This window comes from Phascolarctos cinereus, unplaced genomic scaffold, assembly GCF_003287225.1.
Source record: "Phascolarctos cinereus isolate Bilbo 61053 unplaced genomic scaffold, phaCin_HiC Scaffold_8;HRSCAF=390, whole genome shotgun sequence".
Classification (NCBI taxonomy): Eukaryota; Metazoa; Chordata; class Mammalia; order Diprotodontia; family Phascolarctidae; genus Phascolarctos; species Phascolarctos cinereus.
The window spans coordinates 6,643,887-6,663,911 of record NW_027556291.1 but is presented as its reverse complement, the minus strand read 5'-3'; the positions used below and the strand labels follow the sequence as shown (position 1 = coordinate 6,663,911).

General features: G+C 49.9%; 1 protein-coding gene across 2 annotated transcripts in view; it reads right to left on the bottom strand.

Moving 5' to 3' along the window:
• HTR2C (5-hydroxytryptamine receptor 2C) overlaps positions 1-20,025 on the bottom strand; it is a 184,430-nt gene that overhangs the window by 140,502 nt on the left and 23,903 nt on the right. Inside the window, exon 1 of one of the 2 annotated variants that reach the window (XM_078147772.1) lies at positions 19,175-19,407. The exons of the other annotated variant lie outside the window; for it this stretch is intronic. The gene's annotated coding sequence lies outside the window, so the exon portion shown is untranslated. Of the gene's footprint in view, positions 1-19,174; positions 19,408-20,025 lie in introns of those variants that run through there. 2 annotated transcript variants of the gene reach the window in all.

The window sequence follows — 20,025 nt, the reverse complement described above, 5'->3', positions numbered from 1 at the left end:
TGGCATCAGTGCGAGTATCTGAACCCAGGTCTCTCTGGAGAATGATAGTGCTTGTAAAGCAATTCCTACGAGTGATTTCATTTGCTACTCACACTACCCCTTGAGGAAACTTCTATAGGTATAACTAGATGGTGAAATGAAGGTTCAGAGAATTTAAATTACTTGCCTAGGGGGACACAGCTGGCAAGGGCTCAAAGATGGATTCACACTCAGGGCTTCCTTCCTTCCATCCTTTTTCTTCCTTTCCTTTCTTTTCCTTCATTCATCTCTTTCCCTTTTTCTTCCTTTTATGTCATTCTCCTCTTCTCTTTCTCTCTTTTCATCTTTCCCTCCCTCCTTTTCTCTTTCTTTCTCTTCTCTTCCTTCTTTCTTTCCTTTTGTGTTTTTCCTTTCTTTTTTCCTCCTTCCTTCTCTTTTTCATTGCCTCCTCTTTTCCTTCCTCCTTCTCTACCCTCCCTTTGGCAATTATCTTTTAAATTTAATGCTTTACAGATGGTATTATTATTATTATTATTATTATTATTATTATTATTATTATATCTGAGGTCCAGTGAAATGATTTGCCCAGTGTTCCCAGGAAATGTGTTTCTGAAATCTCACCCAATGTGTTTGACTGCTTGTGAATACCAAGGTTACTGATAATCCTATTTTGCTTACCTATTAAAAAAAGATCACTCTTTTCATTCTCTCCCTTACTTTGGAGCAGGGCACTAACGGATGGAACTAAGGCATACTGTTCAATTTCTTTTCCTTAAGAAAAACAGACTGCCCAATTATATGCAAATTAGAAATAAGCCTTATGTGTGTATCTTTTCTTTTATTTACTGGGGCCACATCCCAGCCCTCCTATCATTTATAAAGCTGCATCCAACCTTTGGGGTGACTTTGTGGTTTTCCTCATGGTCTGCCCAAAGTACAAACTGCATTCTGCTCTCTTCACCCCTCTATCCCTGCCTTCTACTTGGATCTCTTCCAACTTCAAACAGTTTTACGTGCTCTTGAGATCTATCCCTTGCTGGTGGTACTTTATATGATCATCTTAACAACTTCAGTGATCTCTTTTCTCTGCAACACAAAAAACCTAATACCTCTCTCTTCCATGCCTCTCTAAAGCCATCTGTTTGGGAAAGCATCCCAGTTCCCTAAACCTTCACCACTCTACTCTCTACCTATATCCATGGTCTTCCCACATTGGCACTCACACCCTTGCTTTTCTTTAGGTTAAAGTTTTCCCCTCGGACATTTCAGCCTGCTTTGGTAGTGGACATCTTGTAGAATCTACTCCCTCGTTATGCAGGATCCTGAAGGTCATCTAGTTTAAACATTCCTTTCTACATCTAACTTTGTTGCCATTTTGGGTTTGCTTTTGCCTTGCCCTTTTATAAAGTAGCATTCTTGGTGAAGGAAAAGAAAACGGAGCTGCTCAGTGAGGGAGCGTGTGCCATAAATGCTGATGGGTGAGTGGAAGGAAAGAGAGAATAGCTAATTTTGCAAAGTTACACTGAAAACCTGCTTTGCCAAAGGGCTACCACTAAGTCAGGTGCTAATTGAAACATTCATACCAACTGAATAGTCACATAGTAGTAGGACAGATTTCCACTTGTGGCTTTTGCAAGTGGCTGCAGTAGTATTTATAGTCATACCCCCCACACGTAGCAGGTGACAGAGCAATCAAAATACAAGTCCATACACAATCCACTCACCTTGATCCCTTTGGTCAGCTAAGCTGTAGAGAAGAGCCAGGCAGATATATGCACACTTTGGATGAGGTCTAGCTGAATCGTGTAGCGTATCATCTTTGTCCTTGCCTCCCACCCCTTTCTGTGTTATTTCTTCCTGCTGGCACTTCCCCCATCACAAGGTACCCAGTGCCACTGTCCTGACCCACAGGACCCAGGCTCTCAACCTTTCCCAAACAGGAGGCACTTATACAAAATCAAGACCTACCTCCTCTCTGGGGTCCCACTCCCTCAGAGAGATAAGTGAGACATAGCTCTAAAATAAACAAATGTAAGCTGAGCCATTCACAACCGCTAATGGATTTGTGTCTTAGCCATCTCAGCAGGGTCATCAATGCTTTGACTCAAAGGACTGACATCAGCTATGCTAGACAGTCTTTGTTCCTTGGTACCCAAGTGGTCTCCTATCATTCAGCCTACCTGTTAATCATCATCCCACATGTAGTTAAAAATCCATCAACCTTTCACAGTTAAAATATGTGCCCTTAAAATGGTCATTTCAGCTCCTTTGAGCATTTTACTGAAACAGCGGGAATTGCAATCAGAGAGAAGTCACCCTTCCAAACTGTCTTGAAACCTGGACTTTCCAAGAGGCGCAACATGGTGCTGTCTCCGAAGAAGCCAGAAGAGGCGAATCAAGAGCTCTGTCAAGTAATTCCAAAGAGAAGGTGCTACCCTATAATCTCCAGCTGAAGGAATACAGAAGCACAAGGTTTGAACAATTTGGCATGTGGGTCTCAGAGATGGGGGTTTGAGAGGGAAGAGTTAGGGAAAAGGAGGAGAGAAGAAAAAGAGACAAGAAATGGGGGAAAGGGAGGAGAGAGAGGAGGGGAGAGAGAGGGAGGGAGGGGGAGAGGGGGAGAGAGAGAGGAGGAGGAGGAGGAGGAGAAGAAGAAGAAGAAGAAGAAGAAGAAGAAGAAGAAGAAGAAGAAGAAGAAGAAGAAGAAGAAGAAAAGAAGAAGAAGAAGAAGAAGAAGAAGAAGAAGAAGAAGAAGAAGAAGAAGAAGAAGAAGAAGAAGAAGAAGAAGAAGAAGAAGAAGAAGAAGAAGAAGAAGAAGAAGAGGAGGAGGAGGAAGAAGGGGAAGAAGAAGAAGAGGAGGAGGAGGAGGAGGAAGGGGAAGGAGAAGAAGAAGAGGAGGAGGAAGGAGAAGAAGAAGAAGAAGAAGAAAAGGAGGAGGAGGAGGAGGAAGAAGGGGAAGAAGAAGAAGAAGAAGAAGAAGAGGAGGAGGAGGAGGAGGAGGAAGGAGAAGAAGAGCAGGAGGAGGAGGAGAAGGAGGTGAGAGAGAGAGAGAAGGGGGGAGGTGAGAGAGGGCAGAGAGAAAGGAAGAGAAGGGAGGGAGGAAATATAGGGGGCCAAAAGGGAAGAGGGAGGGAAATGTAAGGAGGAGAGGAGGGACAGAGATGGGGGGATGAAAGGGAAGAGAGAGGAGAAAACAGGAGAGAAGAAAAAGAAAGAGAGACAGAGTCAGAATTATCAAGAGGGAAGCAGAAAGAAAGGAGGAGAGAGGGAGGAAAAGTTGAGGGGGTTGGAGGAAGGAGAAATGAGGAGAAGAGAAAAAGAGACAGAGGAAGATAGTTAAAGTTAGAGAGAGGGGGTAAAGAGAAGGGCCCAGGGAGAGGCAAGAGAAGGAGGAGAGCTGGAGGGACAGGCAAGGGAGGGGGGAAGAAACAGAAGGAGACAGAGAAAGGGAGGGCACATTGTTCAGAAAGGAAGTGGAAGACAGAGATGTCCTCCACACCCAGGTAATCACTGAAGAATGACAGGAGGAGGGGTTGATTTCTGCTTCTAAGGTAGGAATGAAGAGGGCTTAGCTATTTAGACACAGGGTTTATACGTATTTCAATTTTAAGGACATTTTCAAAATTACATTTTTAACATCTGGCTATAAAAACCTGTTTGTCTGCCACCTCATTCCTTGGGCTCCACCATCTTTCTTTTTTCCTTTTTTCTTTTTTACAGCGCTCTTCAGCTGTAAAGGACCAAGTCTCCCTCTCGAACTTCTGAGTTGCTTCTGGATAGAGCGAGTGCTCAATCTGTAAATTTTCCTAGGATATCCGGGCAATCAGGATCCAAAAGGTTAAAACTAAAAGTGTACCATCAAACCCTATGTTTGGTCATTTTATCCTACACGGGGAAGTAGCCATATTGGTAAAGGAAGGCAGCCAGATATTTGTGACCCAGAAGATACTGAGTCACAAGAATTTCTTAAAAGTTTGAGGTTTTCCTGTGAAAAATAGAAGAATCTGTTTCTCTAGATTGAATTACAAGACTCTAAAACGTTTGGCTTGGAGGCTTGGCCTACAAACACTGACTCAGTTGTCAAAAGTTGTCAGCTATTGGTAGGGGCTGGTATGTGTGAGAACTAAGGATGTTCTTTTCACCTGGCAGTTGGAAGATTTCCTCTCCATTCCTCTGCTGGTAGCATTGCCAGTCAACCAAGTGTTTTGTTTTTGTTTGTTTTTACCATAAAAGTCAGGTGCCATTTGAGGTACTGTTTGGTCAGATACTTGGGAATAAACATCCCCTCTGAGTTGGTCCCAGCTTGTGTCCTCATTAGGCAAAGGGTGGGAAAAAGGGGAGGCAGGCAAGATCAATTTACATGGAGCTTACCTTTTTCAGCACCCAAATGGCCCAGGTGAACACCAATCCCTAACTGGTACCCTCCCCCGGCAAGTTTCTCTAGTTGGTAGATCAAGGCCCTGTCTTATGTGATTAGCGACTTTCAGGACAATGCATCTTTTTCTAGGCAAGACACTTCAGTCAACCCCTGACCTCAGAAGATGGAATGGACTTGGGGATGGGGAATGGAGTGAGAAAGGGGTGGATTTGTGCTTTCATAGGTGTAGGGAGTCTCCAGAGTGAAAAGTCTTAGAGGATTACCTGGGGACCTGAGAGGGTAAGTGATTTGCCCATGATCACACAATTAGCATATATCATAGGCAAGACTTCAACTCAGCTCTTACTAATTTCAAAAACAGCCTTCTGTCTAGTGTGCCACAGCTCCTCTCTCCATAAAGTGTATACAGATTTCAATTTATGTACATTTTTAAGGAGCTGGTGTATTTTTTATTTCTATTGATTCGGACAATTGCTCAAGCTAACCCTGTCCACTGGCAAAGAAGATAGGGGAGGCACCTATGGAAGTGTGATCTGATAGGTGCCAGAGGCCAGCCCATCCTGTATTTATACTTCCATAGTCCACCAAGGTTCTGAGGTCCAAGTATTACAGTCATTCCTTTAACTGAGACATTGTCTCCAGAGGCCCCTGCTAAAATATGTTACTTGGCAAGGATAGCACATTAGCCCACTGTTAACAAGATAGATTTAAAATATCAATAGATAATATAATCACTTCTGTGGTGGAATGGCGAATGTGAGATAAAGGTTTAAGGTCACAGTGCCATGAGGCACAGATTTAATACCATTTAGCATTTACAGATGAGATCCTTGTTTCTCTCAAATTCATACGACATCGCCCCCTAGGGGATGAATCGGAGATAACAGTATTTGGTATAGTCGGGGACTAACATGGTAACCATACTGTTCAAACAAAATCAAGGTCACACAAAGGACGCTTCTTGGTCAAAGCCTCATTAACATTTTCTTTTCTTTTCTTGAAATGAAGATTATAATGGAAAATCTGTCACATGGTCATTAATAGGCAAAAGAGACCTTGCATTGGTATCAGAAGGTCCTAGGTTCTAAGTACTAGACATGATTCCTATGCCCACTGTAAAGTCATTTGAGGAGCTGGTATAGCACCAATATCTTCAAATGCACTGGTTGGTCAGAGAGCCTAGTATTTTGAGAGTGAGGTTCAGTCCAGGCTCTGCCAGTCACTCTCGAACCTTGGTCAAGTTCCTTCCCCTTTCTATGGCTATTCTGATCTCTTCATGATTGATGATCTTCAATTCCTCAATGAGGGATTTGCCCAGGATCACATATCTAGTAAGTATCAGAGGTAGGATTGGACTTGAGGACTTCGGGACTCTAAATGCTCTTACATACGTGCCATGCTATCTCCCTTTCTGCCCATGGGCAGTTTAAACGTCTACTGAAAAATAAGAGACCCAATTTTCGCAGGGAACGGGATCCTGGTGTGGGGCAGCTAGGTGGCACTGTGGGTGGAGCCCTGGACAAGTCAGCAAGAGCTAGATTCAAAATTCTGCCTCAGGTGCTTACCAGCTAGCCGTGTGGCTCTGGGCAAGTGCCTGCACCTCCCCTAGCCTCAGTTTCCTCATCTGTAAAGTGAGGATACTAATAGCACTTACCTCCCAGGGTTGGCCTGAGAATCAAAAGAGGTAACACGTAAATTTCTTGGCCAACCTTAAAGCATTATATGAATGTGAGTTATTATCTAGAGCTGGAAAAGACCTTAGAGGTCATTTAACCCAACCCCTTTATCCTATAGATGGGGAAACTGAGGCCAAGACAGGGAAAGTGACTTGCTCATGGTCACACAGGTAGTAAATCACCAAGTCAGTATTTAACCTCAGATCTTGTGACCCCCAAATCCAGTTCTCTTTCCCCCTGTGCCCTTTAGGACAACCTATAAGCCAAAGCTCTGGAACCCTAAGGGTTATTTTGTGAGAGGGGGGATTAGGGTAAAAAAGCATGCCGCTCAGCCTTGGCTCTTGTTCCGCAGAAACTGGGTGACTGATGAAGTTTGCGGTCACTGGGGTAAGGACATCGAGTGTCTGCGACTGATTAGACGCAAAGGAGGATTGTAAAAGCTGAGAAAAAGGCTTCCCAGAGTGGCTGTCATGGGAGTGACTGTCAGGGTCAAGGGGACTTAGCCCACAAGTCACTTACTTTGGGGCCAAATGCCACCTTCCCTGGCAGGAGCCAGGAAGCTCTCTGCGTTGGGAGCAGGGCTTCCTAAGCTGGACAGCACTAGAAGGAGCAGTCAGTAGCAAAATGGCTCTGTCTTTGGCACGTGGAAAACGTACTTGGGCACTGGAGGGCCTTGGAGCCAAATGTATGCCCTGATTACAAACAGCTTTTACTCCATATTCCTTTGCATTAGACCCAGACTCCTCCTGTCTCTTGTTTTAACCTGGACCGTGCCTGATGGAGAGGCAGCCCATGGCAAAAGTGGGAAATAGGCAAAGCTTGTCTTTTGCCCTTCAGAATCTCCTTGTGCCCTGATGGGAACAAGAGAGCCAGAGGCTAAGCAGCTGAACAAGCTCCTCAGAATACTTTAGACACTTTGGGATCTTAAAGCAATAATAATGAGAGCACACTCATTTAAGGCTTACAAAGCACTTTCCACACATTATTTAATTTGATCCTCACAAAGACCCTACAAGGCAGGTGCTATTATCACCTTCGTTTTACAGATTAGGAGACCCAGGCTCAAAGTGCTCGAGTGATTTATTCAGGGTCAAACAGCTACTATGTGTGTTAAGGCAGGATTGGAACCTAGGTCACCCTGACTCCGAGGCAACTATGCCCCACTGAGGCACTACAGCAATTGAACTGAAAGGAATGACTCTCTAATTATAGAATTTCTGAGCTGGGCACCCCTCAAATTACACCAAGTACAGGGAATCTGGTGATTCTGTACTGGGGGAGGGGACAATAGGGCCAGCTTAGAGATCACTGAGCAGCAGAGTTATTGGCAGAGCCAGGAATGAAAGCCAACAGTCTTTACATTGCACTAGCTTGCCTTCCCCAGTCCTTGCTTGTTCTCCCCTGGTCTGGGATGCCCTCCTATCTCCTCTTGCCCAACCCTACCTCATAGATCCTCCAAATCTGCCCTCCATGTGGCCCACCTCCAAGAAGCCTGCCCTCTGCGCTTGCCTTTTGTTCTAGATGTTTCTTGTGATACTGGCTTGGACTCCCCCCAATCTGGTTGGAAGGTCTTAGAGGGCAGGGACCATTGTGCCTACTACAGCACTTCGTATAACTTTTTTTGGATCAATGAAGTAAAAGAACAAAACTGAAATGGAGGAGCATCTTCAAGGGGTTAAAAGGCTCAGGGCTAGTAATACTAGATCTAGAGTTGGTTACGACCTTAAGGGCCATCTGGTCCAACTCTGAGGTCCAGAAAGGAGATAGTCACACCTGCCTAGTTTGAATCTGGCCTCCGCCCCTTAACTTTGCTGTACCTCAGTTTCCTCATCTGTAAATCAGGGATACCAGTAGCACCTACTTCACAGGGCTGTTCTGAGGATCAAATCAGATGAATATGCAAAGTGCTTCACCAACCTTGAAGTGCTATATAAACACAACCACTACCACTGCTGCTGCTGCCGCCATTACCTAAGGTCCTCCAAATCCAGCACGCTTTTTACAGCATTCTACCATACTAACATCACCCCAAAAATCCTACTGGGCCAACTGAGTGCCTGACCCCAGGTACCTAGGTGTATACTCCAAGCCAGCCAGAGACCCAAGCAGGAAGGCAGTGATGAGTGCTTTCACTAAGGAAAGGGAGTTTGAGTCTGAGGGCCTAATCCTCACTAGCACAACTGAGCAGTTTGATCCCTGGACTGATTCAATTTCCCACACCTCAGTAGAGGTAATACATCTATTGATTCCATGCTGTTCAAGCCTGCCAGGGAAGAGCTTATGAAAGTAGGAAATGAAATCAACTTTTGTGTTCTTTCACCTGGGTTTGGTCTTTCTCCCACTCCCACTCTGTTCCGACTGTACTCCTCCCCCATTGTGGAGCCTCTTAAGTCCACGGTGCTAACAGTTATCTGAATATAGTCAGCCCGTCTGGCTGGTTTGGGCCATTCCTTAGGGTGGCCCCCTAGTGGCCAATGCTGATTTGGGGGCTCTCGCTATTTGCCTAGCTCCAAGTCAGCAGCTCCAAGGGAGGAAAGGCTCGATAAAAGGCTGAGCGAGCTGGTTGCACTGCACACTTGTCCACATCACCAGAGCCTCCCCTCTGGAGACCGGGCCAAAGCAGATGACTCCATTTCCCTAAGCCTTGTTCCTTATTTTGTATTTTGGAAGACGGTTTACTTATGATGTGGTTCAAGCCCTCTAAAGGCAGCAGGAGAAAGCTGGCTTTGAATTCTGGGATCTGACATTTACCAGCTCTGTAACTTAATCTCCCAGAGCTGGTTTCCTCATCTGACAATGGACACTTGCCTTATGGGCCTGTTGTTGGGGAAAGTGCTTTGCACACCTTAAATGCTCTAGAAGGTGAGTAGTTATTCTTATCAGAAGGAAAGACAGTGAAGGGAGAACGTAAAGGCAAAGAGGAGCTCTTGAAGAGAGCTGGGCTCCCTAGAGGAGGGGCTCTGGTTTGGTCTGGTCTGGGGGCACTCCCTGAGATGCTATTGGCCAACATTTAGCAGCCCCCCCCCACGCCCATGCCCTAACCAGTGAGAATGTACCTAACCACCTCCTCACATCAAAACTTACCTGGTACTTGGGGATCCAGTCCTTCAGTGATTGGGGTTAATCTGATAAATTAATTCACAATAAACTGTTAACGACTGATAATAGCTCAGTGTATTACCCTCCCATTAATAAGTTTTGCCCCTTTTTGCCCCTGAGATGACCAATGGGAGGGCAGGTCATCTTAGACCTGGCTGCACTCTGGGTCTTAGTTATCATGGTGACTCCTCTTTTGCTCCTGGGGCATGTGCCTGAGGAAGAGCCTTTGGGGTGGGAAAATAACTTGGCACCTCTCAAACCACAGCAACAAGGCTGGTGGTTACAGATAAGTGAGCTTTGTAAATTGCGAAGTGGGCAGGATTTACAGGGTGCAGCACAGCTAATGCCATACTAATGGCATTAGTCTCTCTTTTCTTCAAGCCCCTGCCTTATTGTTATGGGTACAGCAGTTGTTCATGTGCATGTTGTATCTATGAATGGTGTATGTACGCAGGCTGTGTGTGTGTGCTCTTGATGACAGATCACTTTGCTTTGAAAAATGGGGATGAGGGCCATGATGGCTCAAGCTGGGACCCTGGATAGACTGGCATCAGCACTGACTCATACAGTATATACTTCCCCCTCTGTTCTGCCCAGACCCAAAATGAGATGGGGAACAGCTAGGCTGAAAGGCTAAACTCTTTGGAAGTGGCTAAAATGGAGGATGCTGGTTTCCATAGCTCTGGGTTGGTCAACAGCAGAGAAAATTTTGCTGCAGTCTAGGGGGTGGGGTTCAGAGAGGGGAGAGGCCATGAAGGCTCTGCTAACCAAGCCCCCTAGTGGAGCAGATGTTACTGCCATCTGCATGGCCATCTGCAATGCGGCACCTAGCTTCAGTGGATTCTCATCTGGTGGTCATGGACCCCAAAGGTAAAAAAAATTCAAATCAAATCCAGCCTCAGAGAGCTAGAAAACCAACAAATTGACAATAATTACGTGTCTAGCAAAGGTTATTGAGTTTAACAAACACAAAGCATTTTCTTTACCCATTTGCAAAAGTCTAGCATAACACTAAGAGGGTAGGAATGGAGGAGAGAGAGGAAATCTTTTTATGAGACACTTCTGTACAAGATAGAAAAAATCCTAGCATCTTAACGCTATCACCCTATGACAGGAAGACAATGTCTTGCCTATTATTTAAAGTGGATACCCATGTTGCCCCCTCTGGGGCAGAATTGAGGTTGCTCTTTCCCTGAGAAGCCACAGAAGAAGTTCAAGGGGCTACAGAGGTCCGTGGAGGCTGGTTCTGTTGGTGCTTCTAGGAGCCTTCACAGATGCAGGTAGGATCCCAGAGCTGTCTTAAAAGAAAGTCATGGTAGAGTGGGGGACCCACAAAGAAATAATGACAACAGCTGCCACAGAAGTAAATGTTTATTGAACACCTGCAGTGTGCCTAGTCTTGTGTTAGGCACATGGTGAGGTTGAGGGAAAAGGATACAAAGAATGCAAAGCTCAAATCAGACCCAATATCTGTCCTGGGGGTGGGTGGATGGATAGGTAATAGTATGAATGCATAAGTGTAATCTGCAACTGACTATGGGGAGTTAATCGAAGAGGTACAAGCAAATCCCTACGGGGCTCCTGAGAAGGCAGACAGAGATCTCTTGAAGCTGAGGATAAACATGCTGTGCCTCCAAAATGTGTGTGGCATCCTAGCATGGAGGGCTAGAGAAAGGCAAAACTGCTTTGGCAAAGAACTGTGCCTCCATTGTTTCATTGGTCTTTCTCCATCCCTTGCTAATTTCCCCTGTCCTCCTTTTTCTCTGGCCTTCAGGTGTCTAATCCCTTTGTATTTGATCCCTCTCGCCACCCCAGAAAATCTGTTCTCAATATGGGATCTAGCCATCTTGGTCCCAATGACGTTGGGAAATCACACTTCCTTCTCTCAGAGATGGGGGTGAAGAGAAGCTATTGGTGCAGAATTTTGCATAAGCTGCCTAACCCCAGTGGTGGTGGTTGTGGTAGTGGAGATCTGGAAATGACTGAAGTCTTAAAAAATCGATACATTTTAAGGTTCTGATCCACACATTACCACTGTGGTAAAAATGAACTATAAGCCTTAATGACCTTGAGGAAAGCAAAGCAAAAATCACACAAAACTTCCTCAAACCTTCCATTTCTTCCCTTTGTGAAATGATGGATTTGGACTAGATGACCACGAGGTACCTCGAATCTCAGGGATTTGATGTTCTATGACTGCAGACCTGATCCCCAGTGTGTGTGGGTGGCTGCTATTTTGGGTGAGTTGAGGCAATGGGATCAATAGGGATTTCGGAATTCACTTGCTCCAATGTTTATACTTCCGTGACACCACTAGGAAAACCTGCCGCAGTCATTTGAAGGGAGGAAAATCGGACTCTTAGGTATTTTTGCCATGAGAGCCATAGTCAAAGACAAATCCACACCACCAAATTCCAACTACAATGCAATAGTCCACCCCCCCCCCCCGTTGGTTTACTCTCTGTGCTAAGAATTTTCCCAAGCTCTATTTTCCTTTCTTTCCTAGTCAACCACTAGCATGGAGCTGTTATGCACATAGAAAAGCAAATATAAGTCACAGGAGCTAATGGCATGGATTGCCAATAAAGTTTCTCTAACTTATGAGGGTCTCATACCCAGCTGTACACTTTTTGTGAAGGACAGAACACGTATAAATTGATTTTAAAAGCTGTGGAGGGAAGCAATGTAGGCTTTTGGCCTAATTTTAGGCAAATAAACATATTTTATGCATTATATGTGGAAGCTATCCCCTGTCCTGGAGTTTCTTGTGACTTGCTTTTTAAAAGGGCACATTAAAAAAGAAGAAAGCAAGATTTCACCCAAGTGCCTGCCTCTACAGATTGAAAAAGGCTGAGGAAAGGGCTACTGTTTACTTCCCTCAGGTGCCAGCATCTGCGCCTGAAGCCTGAGCAATGATCACCAAGTTCCCAAGGCTGCCTGCGTATCAGTCTCCATGAGACCAGACATGTTGCAGGCAAATAACAGCAGAAGAAATCCTGCTGCTATTCTATGTAACATGGAAAGGGTGGTGTCCTGTAACAGGATGCATAGCTATTTCGCCTTGCTAATAATTGGTGCCTCATCATACTCTGTCCAACACAGGTGTTCCGAGTTGCGGGGGCAGACAAAACTGACCAGGAAAACAGCCAAAGGCAAGCCCCGTCTTAGGAAGCTAAGGGGACTGCAGTTTTCCAGCTTGGGTTAAATTAGAGCCACACCTTTAAGACTTGGAAATGTAGCCTTCACTCTAGAGGAAACACAGGAGAAATGGTCCCTAAAATTCAAGCCCCTCCCAAATGCCCCCAGGATTCTTTGTAATGACAGCGCTGAAGGCAGAGGGATTGGAGCTTGATTTTCAAGGTTAAAAAAAAATGGGGAGGAGGAGAGGGAAAGGTTGCTATTGCCCAAATCGCATCCTGAAGATTTCGCTTAGCCAACTCTTAAACCTGTCATTTTCTCCCCGTGTCTGTTGGCGAGTCGACAGCCCCAGCAGCCAGCCTAGATCCACCTTTGATGAAGCCCGAGAGATTACATCCTCAAAATGGCACGTTTTGAGAAACAAGGGGTTAAATGCCCCCTGCGTACTAGCACAGGGCTAAGGAATTAGTCTTAGGTCAGTCAGTGCAAAACGGCTCCGTGATGCTAAACAATTAATCTGAGAGGCGGCATTTATAAAGAGCGAACAAAACCCGGAGTCCAAACGCAAAGCCCTCTCCCTCCTCAGAGCAGCCCCGATGGGCTGCGGGCAAACTGAGGCACCCCATGGCTAAGCGTTGTATCACATCTCCCCGTACTGCATTTAGCAAAAACGTACTCGCTCTAATCATTGCCGATGAGGAAAGAAGGCGCCAAGATATGAGAGTGCGGGACTCACGCCAGCCGAGCAGAGAACCTCGGCATCAGTTCATTCACTAGTGGCACAACGCCTGAGTGAGGTGCCATAGAAATATGCCCTTTCACTTATGCAAAATCCCGAGACATTCAATCATATTTACCCAGCTAGGACCCGGTTCCGAGAGTCTTTGGAGCCATTTCTGTGTATACCCCAGACCCCTCGACTGCCCAACAAGCCCCAGATTCCTTTGATCGCATCTAATCTTCCCGTGTTGGGTTACCTGAGCCAACCACACCGCGCGCGCGCGCGCGAGAGAGAGAGAGAGAGAGAGAGAGAGAGAGGAGAGAGAGAGAGAGAGAGAGAGAGAGAGAGAGAGAGAGAGAGAGCGAGCTTATGCGCCTAGTGTCATGAGAGCTGCTTGGCTTTGCCTCTAGGAGCCCAATCGCTGTATTTTATTTTAATGTCAGCCCCAGACTCTGACCCCCCTCCCCCACTCCCCTCCGCTTTGGGACTTTCATTGTTTTGGATAGTGCCAAGGAGCCCACCAGATTCTGAGGGAGGGAGGGGGAGAGAGAGGGGGAGAGAGGGAGAGAGAGAGAGAGAGAGAGGGAGAGAGAGAGAGAAGAGAGAGAGGGAGAGAGGGGGGAGAGAGAGAGAGGAGAGCGAGACAAGAGAGAGAGAGAGAGAGAGAGGGGGGAGAGAGAGGGAGAGAGAGAGAGAGGGAGAGAGGGAGAGAGAGAGAGAGAGAGAGAGAGAGAGAGAGAGAGAGAGAGAGAGAGAGAGAGTTCTTCACACACTGCATTAGCACCTATCATTTGTTTATCTAACTTGTCCATCTAGCTAATCCCTGCCTACAATTGGCGGGGTTGGGGGGTGAAAAGTGGGGGTAAGGAAATGGAGGGTGGGGAGTGGGGTGGGGGAGTGAGGAGAAGGGGAGGAATAGGGCAGGAGGCAGAGGAAGGGCAGGATGGGGAGTGGGGAGAAGTAGGGAAGAGGGGGGATTGTGGGGGGCAGGGTAGGGGTAAGGTGGGCGGGGGAGTGGAAGGGAGAAGTGTTGTGAGGGGCAGTGGAGTGGGCAGGATGGGAAGTGGGGTGGGGGAGTGGGCAGGATGGGAAGTGAGATGGAGCAGTGGAGAAGAGGGTCAAAGTGGGCAGGATGCAGCCTGGGGCAGTGGAGCAGGGATGAGGGGAGGAGGGAAAGAGTGAGGAGGAGGGGTAGTGGGGAGGAAGGAGGAACTAGGATAGGGAGTAGAAGGATGGGGAGTACGGTGGGGAAGAGGGGAGAAGTGAGGAGGAGGGGAGCAGTCAGGTGGGGGGAGTGAGGAGGAGGGGGAGAATGAAGAGGAGGGGTAGTGTGGGGCAGAGGAATGGGCAAGATGGGGAGTGGGGTGGGGAGGGGTATGGGAGAGTAGGGAGAAGAGGACGGGGGGAGAGTGAAGAGAGGGAGTGGGGAGGAGAAAGGAAGAGGAATGAGGGGTGGAGGAATGGGCAGGATGGGGAGTGAGGTGGGGAAGAGGGAGGAGTGGGGAGAAGGGGAGGAGTTAGGTGGGGGCAGTGCGGAGGAGGGGAGAATGAATAGGAGGGGTAGTGGGAGGCAGAGGAATGGGCAGGATGAGGAGTGGGGTGGGGGAATGGGGAGAAGGGGAGGAGGGTAGAGGAGTAGGGAAGAAGGTAGAAGTGGTGAGTGGGAGTGGGGAGGAGTCAGGTAGGAGCAGGAGGTATAGGCAGGATGGGGAGTGGGATTGAGGAGTAGGGACAAGGAGAGGAAGGGGAGAGTGGAGAGGAGGGGAAATGGGGAAGAAAAAGGAAGTGGGGTGAGGAGTGGAGGAATGGGCATGATGGGGAGTGGGGTAGAGGAGTGAGAAAGAGAGGAGAAGGGGAGAAGTGGGGAGTGGGGTGGAAGAGAGGAGTCAGGTGGGGGAGTGGGCAAGATGGGGAATGGGGTGATGGAGTGGGGAAGAGGGAGAGAGTAGAGAGGAAGGGGAGTGGGAAGCAGAAAGGAAGTGGGGTGGGGGGTAGAGGAATAGGCACGATGGGGAGTGGGGTTGAAGAATAGGGAAGAGGGGAGAAGTGGTCAGGGTGGGGGGTGGAGGGCAGGGGGGCCAGGAGGAGAAGTAGAAAGGAGGAGTGAGGTGGGGGATGGAGAAATGGGCAAGATGGGGAATGGAGTGGGGTGGGGAAGAGAGGAGTAGATGGGAGGAGGGGAGTGGGGAGAAGGGTAAGGGAGGGGGACTAGGGTTGAGGAATGAAAGAGGGAGGAGTAGTAGTGGGAAGGAGGGGAAGAGTGTGGGGGAGTAGGCAGGATGGGAGGGAGTAACAGAGTGGGGAGAAGGAAAGGAAGGGAGAGTGGGGAGGAGAAAGAAAGTGGAGTAGGGGTGGAGAAATGTACAGGACTGGGAGTGGGGTTGAGGGAAGAAGTGGTCAGGATGGGGGGTGGAGGGCAAGGGGGGCAGTGATGAGAGAAGGAAGGGAGGAGTGAGGTGGGGGGCAGAGAAATGGGCAAGATGGGGAATGGAGTGGAGTGGGTAAGAGAGGAATAGCGGGGAGGAGGGAGAGCAGGGAGGAGAAAGAAGTGGGGTGGGGGTGGAGGAATGGGCAAGATGGGGACTGGAGTGGAGGAATGGGGAGAAGGAGTAGTGGGGGGGAGGGAAGGAGTGGGGATGAGGGGAGGAGTCAGGTAGGAGAGTGAGGAGGAGGGGAGGAGTCAAGAGGGGAGTGGACAGGATGGGAAGTGGGGAGAAGGGGAGGAGGGGAGAGTGGAGAAGAGAGTAGGGAAGAGAAAAAAGTGGGATGGGGGTGGAGGAATGAGCAAAATGGGGAGTAGGATAGAGGAGTGGGGAAAAGGGGAGAAGAGGGGAGTGGGAGTGGCAAGGAGGGGAGGAGTCAGGTGGGGGAATAGGGAGGAGGGGAGGAGTCAAGTGGGAGAGAAGGCAGGATGGGGAGTGGGGAGGAGAAAGAAGTGGGGTGGGGGCACAGGAATGAGCAAGATGGGGAGTAGGATAGAGAAGTAGGGAAAAGGGGAGACGTGGGGAGTGGGAAGGAGGGGAGGAGTCAGGTGGGGGAATGGGGAAGAGGGGAGGAGTCAAGTGGGGGAGTGGACAGGATGGGGAGTGGGGAGAAGGACAGGAGGGGGAGTGGGGAGGAGAAAGAAGTGGGGTGGGGGCAGAAGAATGGGCAAGATGGGGACTGGAGTGGAGGAATAGGGGAGAGGGAAGTAGTGGGGAGGGAAGGAGTGGAGTTGATGAGTCAGGTGGGGGAATGGGGAGGAGAGGAGGAGTCAAGAGGAGGAGTGGATGGGATGGGGAGTGGGGAGAAGGAGAGGAGGGGTGAGTGGAGAGGAGGGGGAGTGGGGAGGAGAAAGAAGTGGGGTGGGAGCAGAGGAATGGGCAAGATAGGGAGTAGGATAGAGTAGGGAGAAGTGGGAAGTGAGAAGGAGGGGAGGAGTCAGGTGGGGAAGTGGGGAGGAGGGGAGGAGTCAGGTAGGGAATTGGAAGAAGGAGAATCAAGTGGGAGAGAGAAGGAGATGGAAGTGGGAGAAGGAGAGAGGGGATAGGGAGGAAAGAAGTGGGTGGGGCGGAGGAATGGGGATAGTTAAGGATGGGGAGGGAGGAATGGAGAGGAGAGGAGTCAAGTGGAGGACAGGATGGGAGTGGGGAGAAGGAGAGAAGGGGAGATGGAAGGAGAAAGAAGTGGGGTGGGCAGAGAATGGGCAAGACGGGAGTAGGATAGAAGAGTGGGGAAAAGGGGAGAAGTAGGGAGTGGGAAAGAGGGAGAGTCAAATGGGGGAGTGGACAGGATGGGAGTGGGTGACAGAGTAGAGAGAAGGAGAGAAGGGGAGGAGGGAGGAGAAAGAAGTGGGGTGGGCCGAGGAATGGGCAAGATGGGACTGGAGTGGAGGAATGAGGGAGAGGGAAGTAGTGGGGAGGAGGGAAGGAGTAGGGAGGAGGGAAGGAGTCAGGTGGGAGAGGCAGGATGGGAATGGTGACAGAGTGGAGAGAAGGAGAAGAGGGGGCGAGTGGAGAGGAGGGGAAGTGGGGAAGAGAAAGAAGTGGGTGGGGGCGGAGGAATGGGGGAGAGTTAAGGAGTGGGGAGGAGGGAGGAGTCAGGTGGGGAGTGGGAGGAGAGGAGGGAGAGTGGAGAGGAGGGGAAGTGGGGAGGAGAAAGAAGTGGGTGGGGGCGAGAATGGAGGAGAGTTAAGGAACAGGGAGGAGGGGAGGAGTCAGGTGGGGGAGTGGGGAGGAGAGGAGGGGGAGAGTGGAGAGGAGGGGAAGTGGGGAGGAGAAAGAAGTGGGGTGGGGGCGGAGGAATGGGGGAGAGTTAAGGAGTGGGGAGGAGGGGAGGAGTCAGGTGGGGGAGTAGGGAGGAGAGGGAGTGGGGAGGAGAAAGAAGCAGAAATGGGGGCGGAGGAATGGGCAAGAGAGGGTGTGGGATTGAAGAGTAGGGAAGGGAGAAGTGGGGGGGAGTGGGGTGGGGGGCAAGGGAGTGAGCAGGAAGGGGAGTGGGATAGAGGGTAATGGGGATGAGGAAGGGGGTGGGGAGGAGGGGGAGTGAGGTGCGGGCACGAGGGATTAATAAAAAAAAAAAACCGCCCACAAGACCAAATCACTACCTCTGGCTCAAAGCCAGCTACCTGCTCCCTGATCAGGTTATAAAGCAGTGTCTGCTAGCCTTTTGAAAATGGGAAGAGCGGCCAGCAGACAGACTGAATGAGAAATTGCTAGACGAGGACCGGATCCTCTTGCCTGTCCCTGCCTGGTTGCCTGCTTCAAGGCTCCCCTGGACTGCTCATTTGGCAGTGATAAACACCCCAACTACCTGTAGCTGTTTCTGCTCACCCTGCGCAGCAGCACCGTGCCAAGCCAAGTGAAGAGCCTTGCTGCTGCTTCTCACCAGAGGCATGGCTGGTTATTATGATGGAGGCTCGCCAGTGAACTACAGCCGCTTTTGTTCAGGGACTCTGACTGAGAAGGGAGGCTTCTCGAAGCCGCCTTGCGCCCTTGTCATTTCCCGAATGCGCAATTTGCAGTGCCTTAAGGAGAACCGATGCCTAATTTCAAAGGCTGCTCCTTCAGGGCTGCAAGGAGCACAGCGGGAAGGTGGCGGATATTGACAAATTTTCAAAAACTGACGTGTGTGTGTTTATATGTATCGGATTTATTGATTTCCCCACGGCGAGCTCAGGAAAGAAATCACACTTGCTTACCTGGAGGGACTGCCGTCAGCTCATCTCTTTCCCTCATATAGGGCACTGCTTGCCTCCCCATTTGTCTTGGCGGGGGGGGGGCGCAGGGCAGCCTTTACTTGCAAGGGATTTCAGGAAGCAAAAGGGCTCCCCGAAATCAGAAGCCGATTGCTCCCGAGCCTAGAGTCCAAAGCAAGGCTTTGGATCGACAAATCGCAGGCTGCCTTGCTTGCGCCAAGAACGCAAAGCTTGGTAAGCCAGAGATGTGCGATCGGAGCAGAAGGGTTTGCTTGCGTCACGTTTGAGTGACTGCGTACCTGTGTGTTTTGGGGCGCACTTGGGCTTTGGGGACCATTTAAGAAACCCAGACTGACCCGGGGCAACCCACACAATCAGAGCCGCCACTGTCCAAAGAACAGGTGGTAAAGGCAGGCTAGGGGTGCGGGCTTGTCTGGGGAAACATTTGTTGGCTAAAGTGAGCGCTGACATGCCCACGGCTCCTTCTATGAAGATGCTAAGCCGAGGACTCCCGCATTTCCTGCGGGTGCGCAAATTTCCCCACGTTTGGTTCCCTAAAATCTACTCGAAGCCCTGGTCGCTACTCTGGCAGGTGCGCAAAGCTCCCCGCCTTTCGGTTGGTCCCCTAGCATCTCCTTACTTCCCGTTCCCAGAGTGGCAGAAGACTGGTTGGCAAGCCCCGGGGAACTTCCATTTTCGCTGACAACTTTGCTCCCTTCGTACACACCTCCCTCCATCCCTAATCCTCTCTGCCTAGGCGAGAGCAACAGGTCTGCCGGGCCCAGATAGGACAGAATGAACACAGAAGGAGACGGACTTGGACCGTCCCCGGGGCTCGCCCAGTCTTTGCGTCCCTTGGAGTTCATCCCCAGAACCTCGACCCCTCCCAGCCTGCCGTGTGCTGTGTAATGTTCGGGAAGGGAAGGGAATGTGTACTTGGATGCCCGCTCACCTCTCAGGCTCCATTTCGGGGAGCGGCAGGTACCGCACATCCCCATACCACCTACCTAGAGAAGAGCGCACGGGATTCTCTGGAGTCCTGGGCAGCCGGGGCGCGTCGGAGCGGTCCGGACAGCAGCTCTGGAGAATCTTGCCCCCAGCTCCGAGGGCTTGGAGCCTTGAGCTGGGAGAATGTCCTGCCGGAAGGCAGGCAGTTGGTCTGCCTGCTGCAGTTCTTGCAGCAGGCAGCAGAGGAAGAGGGGTCGGCGGAGGAGCTCCGCCGACGGGAAGGGAAGGGAAGGGAAGGAACGACGGCAGAGGGATTGGCGCGCTGGGAGCGCCGCAGTCTATTTCAAGAGGCACGAGCGCGCGCAAGCAAAGACGCAAACACTTGGTGGGGGTGGGAAGGCGGGGCCTCTTAACCCTTTAGTGGCTGGAGCCCCCCGGGGGGAGGGCATCTCAGAGGAGCCACCTAGCCTCTCCCGCGGTGGCAGGATATGGGGAAGAGGTGAACTCCATCTCCTCCAACACCCCTCAACTTTGGGGGGCTAAGGGGGGTAGTATTTACGACTTTCCCCTCTCTCTTTCCCCCCTCCTCCCCACTAAAGCTCTTTGCTTAGTGCTTTAGCGCAGGGAGAAGGAGGCAATGAAAAAAAAATTTTTACTGCAGAGCAGCCATGAAGGAGGGGGACAGGGACGTGACTGGGGGCAAGGGAGATGGCGATAGCCCTAGAATGACTTAGAAAAAGGGGCCTCGGGCAGCCGGGACCACCAGGACTCTGCCCAAGCTGCAGACTCACCTGAGAGCCTAGCCTCCAGCCCCAGGGCAAGGGATCGGTGGCAAAAGCTGCCCAAGGAGCCCCCCCCCTTTTTTTCTTTCTGAAAAGGGCTAAGACTTGGCTGCATTCCTCCCTCCCTC